Source organism: Haemaphysalis longicornis, unplaced genomic scaffold, assembly GCF_048455015.1.
Source record: "Haemaphysalis longicornis isolate Haplotype H1 unplaced genomic scaffold, Haemaphysalis longicornis Haplotype H1 scaffold_4, whole genome shotgun sequence".
Taxonomy (NCBI): domain Eukaryota; kingdom Metazoa; phylum Arthropoda; class Arachnida; order Ixodida; family Ixodidae; genus Haemaphysalis; species Haemaphysalis longicornis.
This window is the reverse complement of record NW_027526361.1, coordinates 48315462-48330959: the sequence shown is the minus strand read 5'-3', so window position 1 is coordinate 48330959 and position 15498 is coordinate 48315462. Positions and strand designations below refer to the sequence as shown.

At 44.8% G+C, this 15498-nt stretch overlaps 1 protein-coding gene across 1 annotated transcript in view; it reads left to right on the top strand.

The window, feature by feature from the left end:
- The window catches only part of LOC144178654 (corticotropin-releasing factor-binding protein), a 93947-nt gene extending 90278 nt beyond the window's left edge, over positions 1-3669 (top strand). Inside the window, exon 8 of the mRNA XM_077706660.1 lies at positions 1152-3669. The gene's annotated coding sequence lies outside the window, so the exon portion shown is untranslated. The remainder of the gene's footprint in view (positions 1-1151) is intronic.
- Positions 3670-15498: the final 11829 nt, after the last annotated feature.

Genomic DNA, 15498 nt, shown 5'->3' with positions numbered 1-15498 from the left:
ACAATACGTCCTACGTTCAGTGCGGAACAACAGCTTGTGGGTCGCACGCTTATTGTCTGTTTTCATCATCATGTAGCTTATGTGGATTAAGTTTATATAACGTTGCCTTGTTAAGTAACTCGGCGGACGAATTGCAAAGCAGGCTTACTGCACTGGTCAAGCAGGGTAGAATTGTGGGCCTGAAAACTAATATGCACAAAATTCAAGTAATGATCAATAACTTTGGGACAGCACAGCGATTTGAGATAGGTGGCGAAGCAGTGGAAGTCGTCAGCGTATATATCTACTTAGGCCAAGTTTAGACCCCGGATCCCAACCACGAGGCATAGATAATTAGAAGGATAAGAATGGGGTGGAGTGCATTCGGCAGGCATTCTCAGATAATGAATGGCAGCCTACCATTGTCCCTGAAGAAGAAACTGTATGACAGCTGCATCTCACCGGTACTCACCTACGGGGCAGAAACTTGGAGGCTCACTAGGAGGGTTCAACTTAAATTGAGGAAGACTGAGCGAGCAATGGAACGGAAGATGATAGCGGTAACATTAAGGGACAAGAAGAGCACGGAGTGGGTCGGGGAACAAACGCATTTTAAGGACATATTAGTAAAAATTCAGACGAAATGGGTGTGGGCAGGACATGTAATGCGAAGGCAAGGTAACCGTTGGTCATTAAGTGTAACAGAGTGGATACCTAGAGAAGGCAAGCGTGGCAGGGGGCGGCAGAAGGTTGGATGGGCAGATGAGATCAAGAAGTTTGCGGGGATAAATTGGTCGCAGTTAGCACAGGACCGGGATAATTGGAGATCTATAGGAGAGGCCTGCAGTAGATGTAGATAGGCAGATGATGAGTTAACGATTGATCGATTGAGTGAGTGAGTGAGTGAGTGAGTGAGTGAGTGAGTGAGTGAGTGAGTGAGTGAGTGAGTGAGTGAGTGAGTGAGTGAGTGAGTGAGTGAGTGAGTGAGTGAGTGAGTGGTGAGTGAGTGAGTGAGTGAGTGAGTGAGTGAGTGAGGGAGGGAGGGAGGGAGGGAGGGAGGGAGGGAGGGAGGGAGAGAGAGAGAGGGAGGGAGGGAAGGAGGGAGGTATGGAGTTACCATGATGATTTGCTTATGTCGGGCTTTCTCTCTCTTTTTTCTGGCCATTCTATAGACGACGGGCGAGATGAAGATGACTGCAACTTGGAATACTCACTCCAGGCGTGTGAAGCGCATCGGAAATCACTCCGGAATGGAAACAATCTGAAGAAAAAAAAATGCCGAAATGCTTGTGATGTAGGAATGAGTGATGCCGTCGACGCCCTTCCTCCCTGTTTTCCCTTAAATTGCCCTTAGCCGACCATCTTTACTCATGAATTGAGCATGTACATAATCAGCTTCTGTTTACCTTTTTTTTTTTTTGACACTGCATTATCTATAACCGCCACGTCAAAAACGCCGTCTCACAGAGTCAGCCTCCAATTCGCCAGCACGGAAGGACCGTACGCCATGGTGGGGTTTTATACCCTAGATAAAACAACGCAAGACCTGTTTATGATCAATCAGACGCCATCACCATCGCTTTCCGTGCATTTCTCGGTGCCAGTACCAAAATATGTGCAACTGCACTACCATACCAGCGGTGCGGGACAGCGAGTAAAAGCAACGGCAATAAATTAAAAAATCTACAGTACTTGCATTGGGCAGGCGGCAAGACGTCAATGTAAAGGTGTTTTTCGCTGTCAGTACGGCCCAGATGCCAACGTAACGTGAAAGGTGATAATATTACGCGGGAGTTTTCGAGCTCCTAGAAAACCTTCGCTCTAGAAATCTCAGTTACCTTATTTTGCATACTTTTCCAACAAAGAGTCTCGAACCTCGAAACCTAAACTAATGGAGGTGAATAACTCGACACAGGAGGTATTCCAGCAAGTGTTGTTACTCAGAAGTTCGAATTCATGTTTTAAACTGTGTATTCTCAGTGCTTTGCTGCCTTGATGATGTCCCTTGCTACTCCTGTAGAGTCCCGTAGAATGATTTGCGAGAGCGCGACATTGTGAAGTAATTTTAGTAAAGCCGTAGTGAAAGTTCATGGTCAAGGCTTCCCACTTCATAAACGTCCACGGCGGGAGTTTCGACAAAGTTATTGTAATCAAAATACTGATTTGCAGGGGAGCTAAACATGGAGTCTTTTCCGTTTCACTTAAGATGATTATGCTTGGTGTGCATTTGAAATTCTGCAGTAAATGCAATAGAAATTTGTGCAAATGAACTCCCAAAGACAACGTGATGTCTCCAATGTAAGCAAAATAGCGTAACATCGTTTGCCTCGGTGGAAGATGGCAAAAAGGTTGACCCTTGTGTTAAACTGTTACTTATTGAAAATTGCATGATGAGCTGGTGTTGACAAGGTCTTCTCCGCGATATACATGCCCAAACTCTGCGTGTATAACGCCACACCATTCCAAACTAAGCAGAAGTAATAGGATATGCTACCGTTATAACTTTTTAAAATCGAGCTTCGGAAATCCTAGGTCATTTTCTTTCCTCAAGGCACAGACTATGTTCATTCTGGGACATATTGATATCAAGAACGAAAACTGAAGCGGCTCCTAGGGCATGACTCCCTACATGCTGGACCCATGAACAAGCAATATAAATTTACAACTTTTTAAAACGAAGTTTGGCTTTCAGAAAGTGGGATCAGGCACAACGTGCCTAAAGACTTGTTCAAAAGGAAAAGCTTGCATAGTTCCGTTTCCGCAGCATCATATCCCCCATAGCGGCTAAACACGACAATCCCCACCCCGTTTTTTCGGGTGACCCGGAATGCTGACTTATGCGAAAGAAACTCTCCTTGTTTTTAAAAACGTACTTGTTTTTTTTTTTCTACGTCTCCACAATCCGCGTTTCGCACTCTTGTTAGGACTTTCAGAGTGAACGCGCCTCAGGTGTAATGGTTCTGGTGTTTCCTCAAGTTCCAAATTCTTTTCGAAGCGTTGTAGAAAAATCGCCTCAAATTTACACTTCAACCCGCAGAGCGGGGCTCAGCGCCCTTTTCTCTAAATGTCTCGAGAGAAAACGCAACTTTGAAGAAAAGAGCTATACATAGTCCGGTGTTAGTAATTTGGAAGGCCAAACAGTTATTTCGTAGTTTCTTCAGTGACAGTGTTGGTTTTGAATTCTTTTTTTTTTGTATTTGAAATTCCCGCGCAGAACTGAAGAAGTGTCTAGCAGGCACAGTGTGACAGTGGCGTTAGTTGTGTGCTATTTTTCTCTCTTACGACCGGAAGCAGCCCACAACTCCCTCAACCTAGAGAACAAATCATTCAATGCGAGCACCTGCATCAGTTCGATTGACGCGGACGGGAGGGGGAGAGAGAGAGGAGGAGACGTGCCCTGGCTTTCGTGCGCACGATGCGTTGATAAGCACGGGCGCAGGCGTGCGCGCTGTGTATACATACTATAAATATCTGTACAAGCCAAGTGTTTCCAGTGGCGTTCGTTCTTTTTCCAAGGTGGAGAGGAGAGAAAGGTGAAAAAGAAGTAACTCTGTTCCTCTTGTGGTGCCCCTCTGCTGTACAGAGAGTGCGCAGTGCGCTAATGGTGAAAGTTGTTGTCTCATTCCCGTGTGGCTATAGTTGTTCCGAGAAACAAACAATGCTGTATGAATAAAAGTTTCCTAAACCATGCTGCAGGAGGTCCTTCTGCTTGTCATTATAATACTACTTTTCAGAAAGAGAGAGTGAAACTTTTTTTGTAAGATGTTGACCTGGGTCGAGGGTTACGAGGGTTAACGGCCTACCATCTGAGCTTAGGTGTGAAAGAAACACACACACACACACACACACACACACACACACACACACACACACATATATATATATATATATATATATATATATATATATATATATATATATATATATGACAGAAATAAGAATTGGCAGTGAGGAAGACCTCGGAAAGCAAAGGGGAGGATGTAGTAGCTCAAGATAAAGAATTTGGAAAATAAGAAAGTGGAGAAAAAATGCCCGCCAGGTGGGATCCGAACCCATGACCTAAAGAATACCGGTCTGGTGCGATAACCACTACGCTACCGGCGGGGCTACTTTAGCCTCCACTTTCTGTGGTATTTATGTTCAGGTGTTTTTGTTTCCTGCGCTTGGGGGTGGTAGCCAGCGCCACTCGGACTACTCGGGGTATATATATATATATATATATATATATATATATATATATATATATATATATATATATATATATATATATATAGATATATATATATATATATACTACTCGGGGTATATATATATCTATATGTATATACAGGGTGTCCCAGCTATCATGCACCAAGATTTAAAAAAAGAGAAATTGCGTAGCTCGAAGAAAACCTAGTGCTTAATGTTTGCAGTACTGTGTAGAAGCGGAGAGTAATTTTTTCGTTAATGAGACATAATTAATTAATTGTAATTAATTATCTAACTCGAGATATACTGTCCTAATCACTAAAGTGTCAATGAGGCACTTGTAGGTAACCACGAGGGGAATCTAACTGCGGTATTTTCAGCGATGAACTAATTGCGTACTCATTTATTCTGACTGATAAAGGAAACCCACGAAATATGAAAAATACCACGTGATGAAGCTTACGCGCGCATTGTAAAGCAGCGTCCCCAAACAAAGCTAATTGAAAGCAACTGCTTCGCTTGTTACCCGCCCGAAGAGACAGCGCATCACCTTGATAATAGCATGCATGGAAGGAGCAGCAGCAGCAAGATTCGCGGGACGCGTGTGCAAATAAGGAACAAACTCGGTCGCGATTTCTTCTTTATTTCTTTTGTCTTTCATGCTGGCTGACTCCGAGGCAGCCTGTTTGAGGGCGTTGCTTTACGGTGCGCGCGGAGGCGCCGTCACGTGGTATTTTTCATATTTCGCGGGTTTCCTTTATCAGTCAGAATAAATGTGTATGCAATTAGTTCATCGCTGGAAATACCGCATGCCCCCCGTGGTTACCTACAAGTGGCTCATTGACACTTTAGGGATTAGGACAGTATTTCTCGAGTTAGATAATTAATTACAATTAGTTAATTAGGTCTCATTAAAGAAAAAAATACTGTCCGCTTCTTCACAGTACTGCAAACGTTATGCACCTGGTTTCCTTCGAGTTACGCCTTTACTCTTTTTTTAAATCTTGGTGCATGATAGCTGAGACACCCTGTATATATATAGCGAGTCACAATGGGAAATGAGGGGCTCGTTGAAAATAAGACAGAAATAAGAGTTGGCAGTCAAGAAAACCTCGGAAAGCAAAGGGGAGGATGTGGTAGGTCATTGAAACAGATAAATAATTTGGAAAGAAAGAAAGCAAGTGGAGAAAAAATGCCCGCCAGGTGAGATCCGAACCCATGACCTCCAGAATACCGGTGTGGTGTGATAACCACTACGCTACCGGCGGGGCAATTTTCCCCTCCACTTTCTGGGGTATCTACGATTAGATACCCCAGGTAGCCGAGTGGCGCTGGCTACCACCCCCATCATCCTGTGCTTGGGGGTGGTAGCCAGCGCCACTCGGACTACTCGGGGTGAAGGGGACCTTTTTACCCCCGGGCCGTGACTCGAGTGCCTACGACATGTCAAGAGGGGTTGGCCAGCGTTGAACCCTCTTAAGCTTCCTATATATATATATATATATATATATATATATATATATATATATATATATATATATATATATATATATATATATATATATATATATATATTGCCACGTGATCGAACTGTGGGAAGACGATCTTATAAAGTAGGACAGACATGCTAAAGTAAAGGACATGCTAATCCCCCGAGTGTGTACGTGCCGTTTGATGCGCCACAGCAGTCGACGACGAAGGAGCGCGTTGGCGGGCAGCTCGTGTTCGGGTTTTGGTCGCCATATCGCTAACCACCACCCGGTGCTCTCAGTCTGTTTCACCTCGCAAGTTAGACACATCGCCTAGTAAATACTTTGCCCCTTCGTCTTCGTGAAGACAACTTCCTTGCTACCCAGTTTGACAGGACGCAACAATATATATATATATATATATATATATATATATATATATATATATATATATATATATATATATATATATATATATTTACACGGAGACTTACATATAATATATGTGGGGACAGGGCAGAACGGATGTTACTACTACGTCATGAGAAATTCTATAGCTGTGCCCGTAAGTCGCTGTTTAGATTTAAACCCAAGCTGTACGAATCCAGAAACAAAAGGATGTGCGCTCGTGTGGTCCCAGCGCATGAACTGCTGTAAACCACACATTTCTCTGGATAAGATGTCAATATGCCCATACTGTGTCTACGTACTTCCACAGCATAATAATTACAGTTTGAAGGCATTATGGCGCCGAAGGGAACATTTTGTAGCAGGAATCCTGTCTTGGTTGGCATGATAAAAAATTAGGCAAAACCATAATAAGTCAACATATATGTTCTGACCGCACGTCTCGTGTTCTTTACAAGACCATCAAGGATATCAGTCGTAACATGGAGTAAACGTAAAATGCAGACTGGCAACTTCAATCTTCAGCTCCTTCAAAAAAGGTTCCTTTAGGACGAAACAAAAACAACTCTCGTGTGAATTTTGCAAGCTACGCTAGGCGTGCTTCACCGACCGCCCTTATGTGCATGTCTAGGACTTGGGACTACGGAAAGCATAAAGGAAGCCAGGTGCCTCAGAAAATTTTGCAACGTAGAAAGGGAAAACTTTTTGATCAGTCGTCCTCACGCCATTGGACAGCGTAGTAGTTAAAGCACACATAAAAGGGTGTTACAAAAAGAATTACAAATTGACTTTTAACTGGAACTTTATACTACGTTATTTACAATCGTATTGATAACTTGGTGCAGTCATAATGACTTGCCGAAACAAAACACGACGGTTTCAAGTTTACGATTTAACGTTCTCTTGAATGCATGAGGAAATTTGAAGGACTACAGTTTTATCCCACCAGAAAAAATCCCGGGTCATCTTTACTAGCGTGAAACCTGGGGAGGGGTGAAGCATGCAGTGTATAACTGTATTCTTGGTGCCTTGGCGTTTGTGCCAACAGAGATGAAACTGTTGGGGGGTAGAGGTATACAGCTTTGCTGTAAAAGTATCTTGTCTTTGAAGCACGAAGCTCTCTAGCACGAGGCGTAAACGAGTGTCCCGGTGTTTTTAAAGACGATAGTCTTTGTTGGGCTACTTAAACCCAGTAATTTTGGTCTGTCTGTATGACTGTTTGTCTGTCTGTCTGTCTGTCTGTCTGTAACTCGATTCAGCCACCCGGCCAAAGTAAATTGCTTACAGTCCAATAGTCTTATATACTCACAGCCAAATGTAAACGTCTAAGCCCGGTTTATATGTTCATACTGGTCAACTTTGTTGAACTAGAACATGAGATTACGCAAATATAAAAGAGAAAATAAATGTATGAGTGATATTTGCAGTGTTCCTTTATTAAAATATTCCTAGATGCTTGGTTTTTCGATAGCAAATGATATTCTACATCTACTGCAGAAAACCGCCGCTGCTGTTCTGTTGCCCGCACCACCTCCTGGCGGCATATAAGAAATCACGCGGCAACAGCAAAGAAAGGTTCCACTAGATAGGTTTCATGTTCCGCTTGGAACGCACGTGGAGCATGGCAACGCGGTTCTATAAACCATGAAGTCGGCCACCTCGATTCACGCGCGTCTCGTCCGTACTGCAGCGTTGGCATCGAGGAACCTTAGCCTGTAGCAGTGAAACGCGGTAAATTCAAATCGCCTTGAGAAAACGTTTAGTGTGTTTACCTTGGGAGAGCGCGACGGAACAGAAACAGCATATGAGGTGAGCGGGAAAGCAAAGGAAGGCATTTCCTTGGCAAATGTGTACAAAGACTATCGTCTTTTGACGACATTTGCAACGAAAGGAGCAGATACGCGGCCAATTTTTTTTAGTACGCGTTACGTTCCAGCGCGAGGCGTAAATGAGTTTCCCGGTGTTTTAGTACCATGACTACATGAAACTACGATTACGAAGACGACAATGGCAGGAGACGCCAACAGCCCCAGCCGCTAAGGGGCTTGGCCCCTAAAACATGGGGCTGTCCTTGCTACGGCGGCGTTGTGATGCGGGTAAGATGGCTCAGGAGTGTGTGCTTGGTGTACTTTGTATTAAAACTGCGACTGATAAGTATTTTTAATACCTGCTGAGATAAAATTCGTCATGGTTATGAAGTCTCTTGGGCATGCCTATTTCATATCATTTGTTTTTGGGTGTTTCTGATGGAACACAAGTTACAGCCGCTGTATAAATCGTACGTTTCTTGTAGAAGCCGTTGTACTGACAGCAAGCAGATGGAAATTTCGAATTGTTTACAATTCAAGGATGAACTAATATTGAGAAGGAAATAAAACTCGATGTAAGTATGGAGTCATCTCAGCGGCCAATTGCATAATGGTTTGCTCCCCAGATATCTACACTATATTGACAGCTGCAAAACATTCGCGAGAAAGTTGGTTTTGCTGTAAAGCGATTGCCGGTTACCCCGGAAGAAGAAATCCCACGGGTAGGCCCATGTGCAGTTTCGCTGTAGTAGGGGGTTTGTAGGTATACTTCATTCGCGTAAGCGCTGCCCCTGACAGAGGCGCCAGCTCATCTTGTTATACATTGCTACGGAGGCCATTCGGCTGTGACGTGGTACGCCGCGCGTTTCTTGGAATTTCGTGGCACTTGCCCGAGGGTCCCAAAAATACACGAAAAAAGACACCAATAAAATTGCAGTTTCGGCTGCGACCAGGCTTCCGCACGAGCAAGGCATTCATTTCGCGCGCAGACGAGCGGACTTCGAAGAGAACGGCGTACATTCTAGAGAACACAGGAGTGTCTGTACGTAGCGCTAGAAGGGGCTACCTACAACGTTCGGATGTCAAGCGGAGGAATTCACACTGCCTGAAAGGCCACCCATGGGAGCACTTAGCCGCATTCGAGAACGTCCCATTTGGCCACGGTGACTTTTGGGTGAATTTTCGGGACTTTTCGACAATCAGCGCCAAAGTCAAATTCAAAGTAGTCAGTACACTAGTCAAACCCGTTTATAGCGAACTGCAATATGCACCGCGATTAGTTCGATATATCCAATAGTTCGATATAGCCGAACCCGCCTATAACGAGCTTATTGTTACGAGTTCGCAATCCGCGGGAGCCCCCCGCCCCCTCCCCAACTCCACCATCCGCGTATGCAGGAACGAACACAGTACCGTAACCAGACCAAAATAATCCACTTATTGCAAGTATCGAAGCTATTTTCCGCCTTAACTGCCCACATTGCAAAAAAAAAAACGGTGATTTTTGTTTTCACTTTCGTTTTGGCGGCTTCAACTAGCATAGCATTCTCTACACGAAACATTGTTTGCACCAGTTAGAGACCACGTCCTTAAATATCTAAGAAGCATTGGCGGAGCACATCGAGTGCCGAACGCGCTTCATTATAAGCGTCGGACGGATTTCACTGGCGACATCAACGGGAACGTTGGCGAGCTCTTCCCACAGTTCACCGATGCTGCTGTCTTGGTCCGCACTCACTGACTGGGCGGGTTCCGTCGCGAGTCCCGCGCATCGGAAACAGTTCCGGAAAGTATTGGGCGTCACGTCGCTCCGTGCGAAGCGCAATGTCTCAGTCGCGGCTCTTGCTCCATGGTCCACATCTCCAATCCACATCTCAATCGCCGCTCCGAGATCATGCATTTCGGCGGCAATTCTAGGCGCCCATAGTTCGATATATCGGATGTGAACTTCGTTATAAGGAATATGTTTCCCATTTATTTCCGTAACTAAATTATTTTTGTTCGATATATAGCATAATTCGCTCTATCCGGGTTCGTTATAGCCGGGTTTGACTGTATACCACCGAGGTAGCCCCCAAGGAGGCGTCTTGAGCCTCACGTTGTTTAACCTAACACTCATCGGCCTGGCAACTTCACTTCCAAGAACGGTTCATCTGTCAATTACGCGGATGACATTTGCATATGGGGAGATAGAGTGACACAACGGCACGTGCGCGCGCGCCTGCAAAAGACTGCAGACTTGACCATTTCCTACCTGCACACAAAGAGGTTGGAAAGTGTCTACCAGCAAATGCGCAGTGCTTGCGTTTTCCCGGAAGCCTATGTATGCATACCCTTTGTGAATTGATGGCGAAAGCGTCTCTTATGTGAAATGTCACAAGTTTCTCGTCGTGATTGTCGATAGAGACCTTTCTTGGAGCCCCCATATACTTAGTATGAAGAAGCGACTGTCTGCCGTAACCCATATTCTTCAGTTCATTGGCGGTAAGACGTGGGGAACGCCATGTAATCAATGTTGCAGCTATATAATACCCTAGTCTTGGAATCCCTACGGTACAGCCTGCCTGTACTTTCAGGTACATGCCGCATAAATATTCAGGATCTGCAGGTAATAAGAGCGCAGGCTCCCCGAACGGGCCCTTGGCCTACCACGGCGCACGTCAACAGCTGCAACCATTGCTGTGGCCTGTGATCGTCCTTTGTCCACCTATGTGGCAACTGGTACACTCAGGGCGCATTTTAGGCACTTAGTCAGACTGCCTGATAATCACCTGGCGAGTATGCCATCGGAACGCCCCCATCATGTCTTACCATTCCAGGGTTAACGGAAAAGCGAGACTGTCTAACGCTAGCACTACAGCAGCTAACTCTCATCCATTTACACCGATGGCTACGTTACAACCTCTGGTTCTGCCGACGCCGTGGTTATACCACGATTGTCGATAACCGCAGAATTCAAGATAGCCCATCCCACCCCTTCCTCAGCTACAGAACTTACCGCCATCCGTTGCGCTCTTCACACCATTGAGCAAGCCTCATGCCGAAGATGGGCGATCTTCTGTGACTCCGAGCCTGCGCTCTAATCGTTCCAGTCCGCCCTGTGCCGTGGACGTCATGAACAGCTGCTGGCCGAGATAAGACTACTGTATGACCATGCTGCTCAAGCGGGTCATGACATTGCCTTCCAATGGTTTCCCCGTCACTGTGGCATTGTCGCCAATGAAAGTGCGGACGCTACCACCCACTTGGCATAGCAAACGTCGGAGACCATATACACTCCATTATCCAGGATGGACGCCGCTAAGAGTATGCGCAAACTTGCCCGGGAGACCACGATAGCCAAATGGACTACCCAAGAGTTCACGAGCTCTCGTATTCATGCCCTGGACCCGCATCTTCACCGTCCTCTTCCATTAGGCCTTCCATGGACTGATGCAACCGTTCTTTGTTGTCTCTGGCTTGGAGTCACATTCACAAGTGCTTACTCCCATTTGATTTGAATGGCAGACAGTAAGGAGTTTGAAGCCTGTGTCACACCGGAGACCATACGCTATCTTCTATACCAATGTCCATGTTTTTCATCGGCAAAAAAACAACTTTCATCAACTTTACGGAAGCTCGATTCTCGGTGGCCGTTCTCTGAGTGCACCGGATCCGCACGGACATTCTGGAGTACTACGTGGATCCGGTGAATTGAACTTTCAAATCAGGACCTGGACTTAGGTCCTGCGGAAAATAAAGTTTGTTCTCTCTCTCTCTGAGGAGAAAATCCTGGGCCACTGGCCTTCACCGTCATCTACGCACAAGGCGACAAAAGTGCTCCTGTGCTTTCTAAAAACAACGAACTTGCTCAGAAGACCGTAGCACAAACGACTACTCTCTATTAAGTCAATGAACTCTATCGTCCATAGTGTCATAACGCTGGCCGCACCTCTTTACGCTCTGTCCTTACCTTCCCCTTCTTTTACTGCTTTCTTCTTTTTTTCCCATTGTTCCCCTTCCGCACGTGTAGAATAGCCGAACTAGGCCACAGTCTGGTTGACATTCCTGCCTTTCCTTTATCTTTATTCTTTCCTTCCTTCATTCCTTTCTTCCTTCCGTCAGTTTTATTTTTGGTGTCAAAAGATACAAGCCCCAGAGTCTGTAGACTGTAACGGGACCCACAATGAGGAATGCTAAACACGACATTGTAAAGCAGAAAACAAATAAACATGACCAGACCTAATCGAAAAAAGTTCCAAATAGTAAGCCATGGTTTTCAGAATCAGAAAACACGGGATTAAGCTAAAGCACATAAATACACATTACAGGAAACAATGTTATAATGAAGTGCAAGCAGTACGGCATAACGGTTTACAAGACCGAACAGCAATATTAAGAACATGAAATGTAAGCGTGATTTTCGAAGTTAATTACAACAAACAATCATAAGGCCTTTTCAAAGCCTGTTATGAAAGATATTGACTTTACGGTGAGAAGGAGGCTGTTCCACAACGAAATTGCAGCAAAGGAAAAAGTTTTCTAGTCCTAATTAGTATGCACATTTTGTAATAAAAATTTGTTATTAGCTGAAAACCTGGTAAAATTTTAACCACAAAATGTCACAATGAAAGAACCTGAAAAAACTTATTCCTAAGTTGTAGCGAAATAATTGAGATAATTGAACTGAGGGGAAATACAGAACGATGGGAATTACGTGTGATAATGGGAATGGATTAATTCTGAATATCTTATACTGATGAGATATGGGAAGAAAATGTGTTACCTCAAGAGGGAACGTTATAATTGATATGGCTGTGAATGAAAGGGAAATACAATGATAATAAATCATGATGAGTAAAAATTGGCCCTTTCAATAATTCTCTGACGCCAAATGCAGTTTTATGCTAGAGTTGAGAAAAATAAAAACAAAACTTAACGCTAGGGTCGAGGTCAGTGCCAAGAAATTTTGCATGTTCAGATGAAGCAATGGTGTCAGGTTCGAGATATATGGGGGATAGGATGCTGGTCTGCTGTAAAATCCTGTAAACCATAAATTTGTTTTTTACTAAAAACCAAGCGATTGCTGCTACACGAGTCAACGACGTTATTTAGCACAGTACTTAACGTGGAGGTGAGAGCAGTTGTCGATCTATCGGATAAATATATTGTTGTATTATCAGCATATAAGACACAATGAAAGGAATGAAGTAAATTAGGTAGGTAAATAATGTATAAAGTGAAGAGTAGCGAACCCAAAAAGGACCCCTGGGGTACGGCTTGGTTGACTGTTTTGGTTTCTGAAAAGGTATCAGATACACATACTGTGTACTGCCTGTTGAGCAAAAACATATGGGGGCGAAGCACCTCAAGTGCGAGGCTTGTCCGTCCGGCGTCCGTGCTCAAGGCACAACACCGTGTAAATCGAAACATCTGTGAACAAAAGGTTCACAAAAGGTTACCAAGAACAAAATAAAGGTTTCACAAAATGTAAGAGAGAGAGGGGGAGATAGATAGATAGATAGATAGATAGATAGATAGATAGATAGATAGATAGATAGATAGATAGATAGATAGATAGATAGATAGATAGATAGAGAGAGAGAGAGAGAGAGAGAGAGAGAGAGAGGAGAGAGAGAGAGAGAGAGAGAAAGAGAGAGACGCACAGCACCGTGTAAATCAAAACATCTGTGAACAAAACGTTCACAAAACGTTAACAAGAATAAAATAAAAGGTTCACAAAGGTGAGAGAGAGAGAGAGAGAGAGAGAGAGAGAGAGAGAGAGAGAGAGAGAGAGAGAGAGAGAGAGAGAGAGAGAGAGAGAGAGAGAGAGAGAGAGAGAGAGAGAGAGCTCCTGGAGAGCCGTGCTGCGCATGCGCGAGGAGCATTAGATTGGATTGGATTGGATTGAATTGGATTGGATTTCATTGAAATGAATTGGATTGGTTTGGATTAAATTGAAGTGAATTGTATTGGATTAGATTAGGAAATCGTCTTAGCAGCAGTAAGCACTCTCACGGGTGAGTTACGTAAGAACGATCCCCAGTGCTTCGCCCACTCGTCTTTATTCACTTCGTGGAGATGCGGGAATTTTTTAGTAATGTTAGTGCTGACCCTGTAACCTCGTCTACTTCTAATTTCTGGATAAAAACATCGTGATTATTCGGGTCAAACGTTGTACTGAAATAAAAAGAACTGAAACCACAAAATTTCCGGGGACAATTGATTTTCATATGGTCTGTTAAAGCAATGCTAAGTTAGTAGAACGCCCCGATCGGACACCAAAGTGGGGTTCCTTAAGGAAATCGAATTTACGTAGAAAACTATTGGTACGCTTAGCAAATAAATGCTGCATTAATTTACTATTAGCAGGAAGAATGGAAATATGCCGACAATTAACAGTAGGTTGCCTCTTTTAAGATGCGAATGACTTTTGCTTTTTTAGGAGGAAGGCTACACCTTGGTTTTTAAGATACGGTTGATTATGTTACTGACCGGGTCAGAAATGAGATGAGCAACCAATTTTAAATGACATATAGAAATTTTATCCAGGCCAGTGTTGCGACCGGAAGGCCGGCCCGAGCCGAGCTCCGTCACCTCCGACATACGTGGGGTAGAGTGGTGTGAAGCGAGCGGCCAGCCGATCTTGCAGCCGGTAAGAAGTCCAGAAGCCGTAGGCTAACGTAACTGTACTTCATAGCGAGAGGTGAGCCGAAGCCAAAGAACAATGCCCCGACGGGCGAGGTTACAGTACAGGACTCGAGCAGAGTGACAGCATTGATTCACTGCTCAAACAGGAATGAACTATAGTGCTTGAGGGCGGTCGTATTTATACCCAAAGCGCTAACGGTCGAAATAAGCGTTTCCTCTAGATTGTGCACATGATACGTGCGGCACAGACACACACAACACTCTTTCTGGAGTTCGTAAGTGGTCGGTAGTAGCGGCGCACGCTGAGTCCGAGAGAGGGGAGAGAGGAGGTTTCCCCCACGGTCGTGGGGCCTCTGTGTTCTTGGTACAGGTCTCTACGAGTTGCGTCGGCACGCCACCGCAGTTTGATCGTGCCGATAGATAGGCGCCAGAAACCCAGGCTTGTCGGAGCTTGCTGCAAACGTGAGTCACCGACAGGGAGGGCCTGCTTGAAAGACGCACGTAGTGGAGGCTTCACCGCACAGCCAAGGAGTGTTGAAACAAAGCCCAGCGGTGGACGCATTCGTAACAGCTTCTCCGCCGGGGGTCCGAGATCCCGATGGATAAGGGTCTTCAACCGTTGTCCGGAGGGATGCTTTCGGAGAGAAGTGCTCGCCAGTTGCTCGACTCCAAGCCTGGGCTGTACGACACCGTGCTGGAGCTTCACCGGGGACGGCCACTGGACGAATAGTGGCTTGCCAAGAACGTCTCTGGCTTGGTGAGGCAAGCAACAGAACAACACAGCAAGACACAACCGCATCGCCGGCAAGTGCGAAGACAAATCCACACTGAAGCTCTACCAGGCTTTTATTTGCGATAAAATACGCTAATAACTAACTACACTAGTTATATTTTAGCCCAGCAGTATTTTAGCCATGCACACAAACTTGAAAGGTGACATTTAGCGTGATTGAAAAAGTCCCACACAAAAAAAAACGTAATCGTTAAGGGCGAAACCTGATTCAGGAAAAATAATG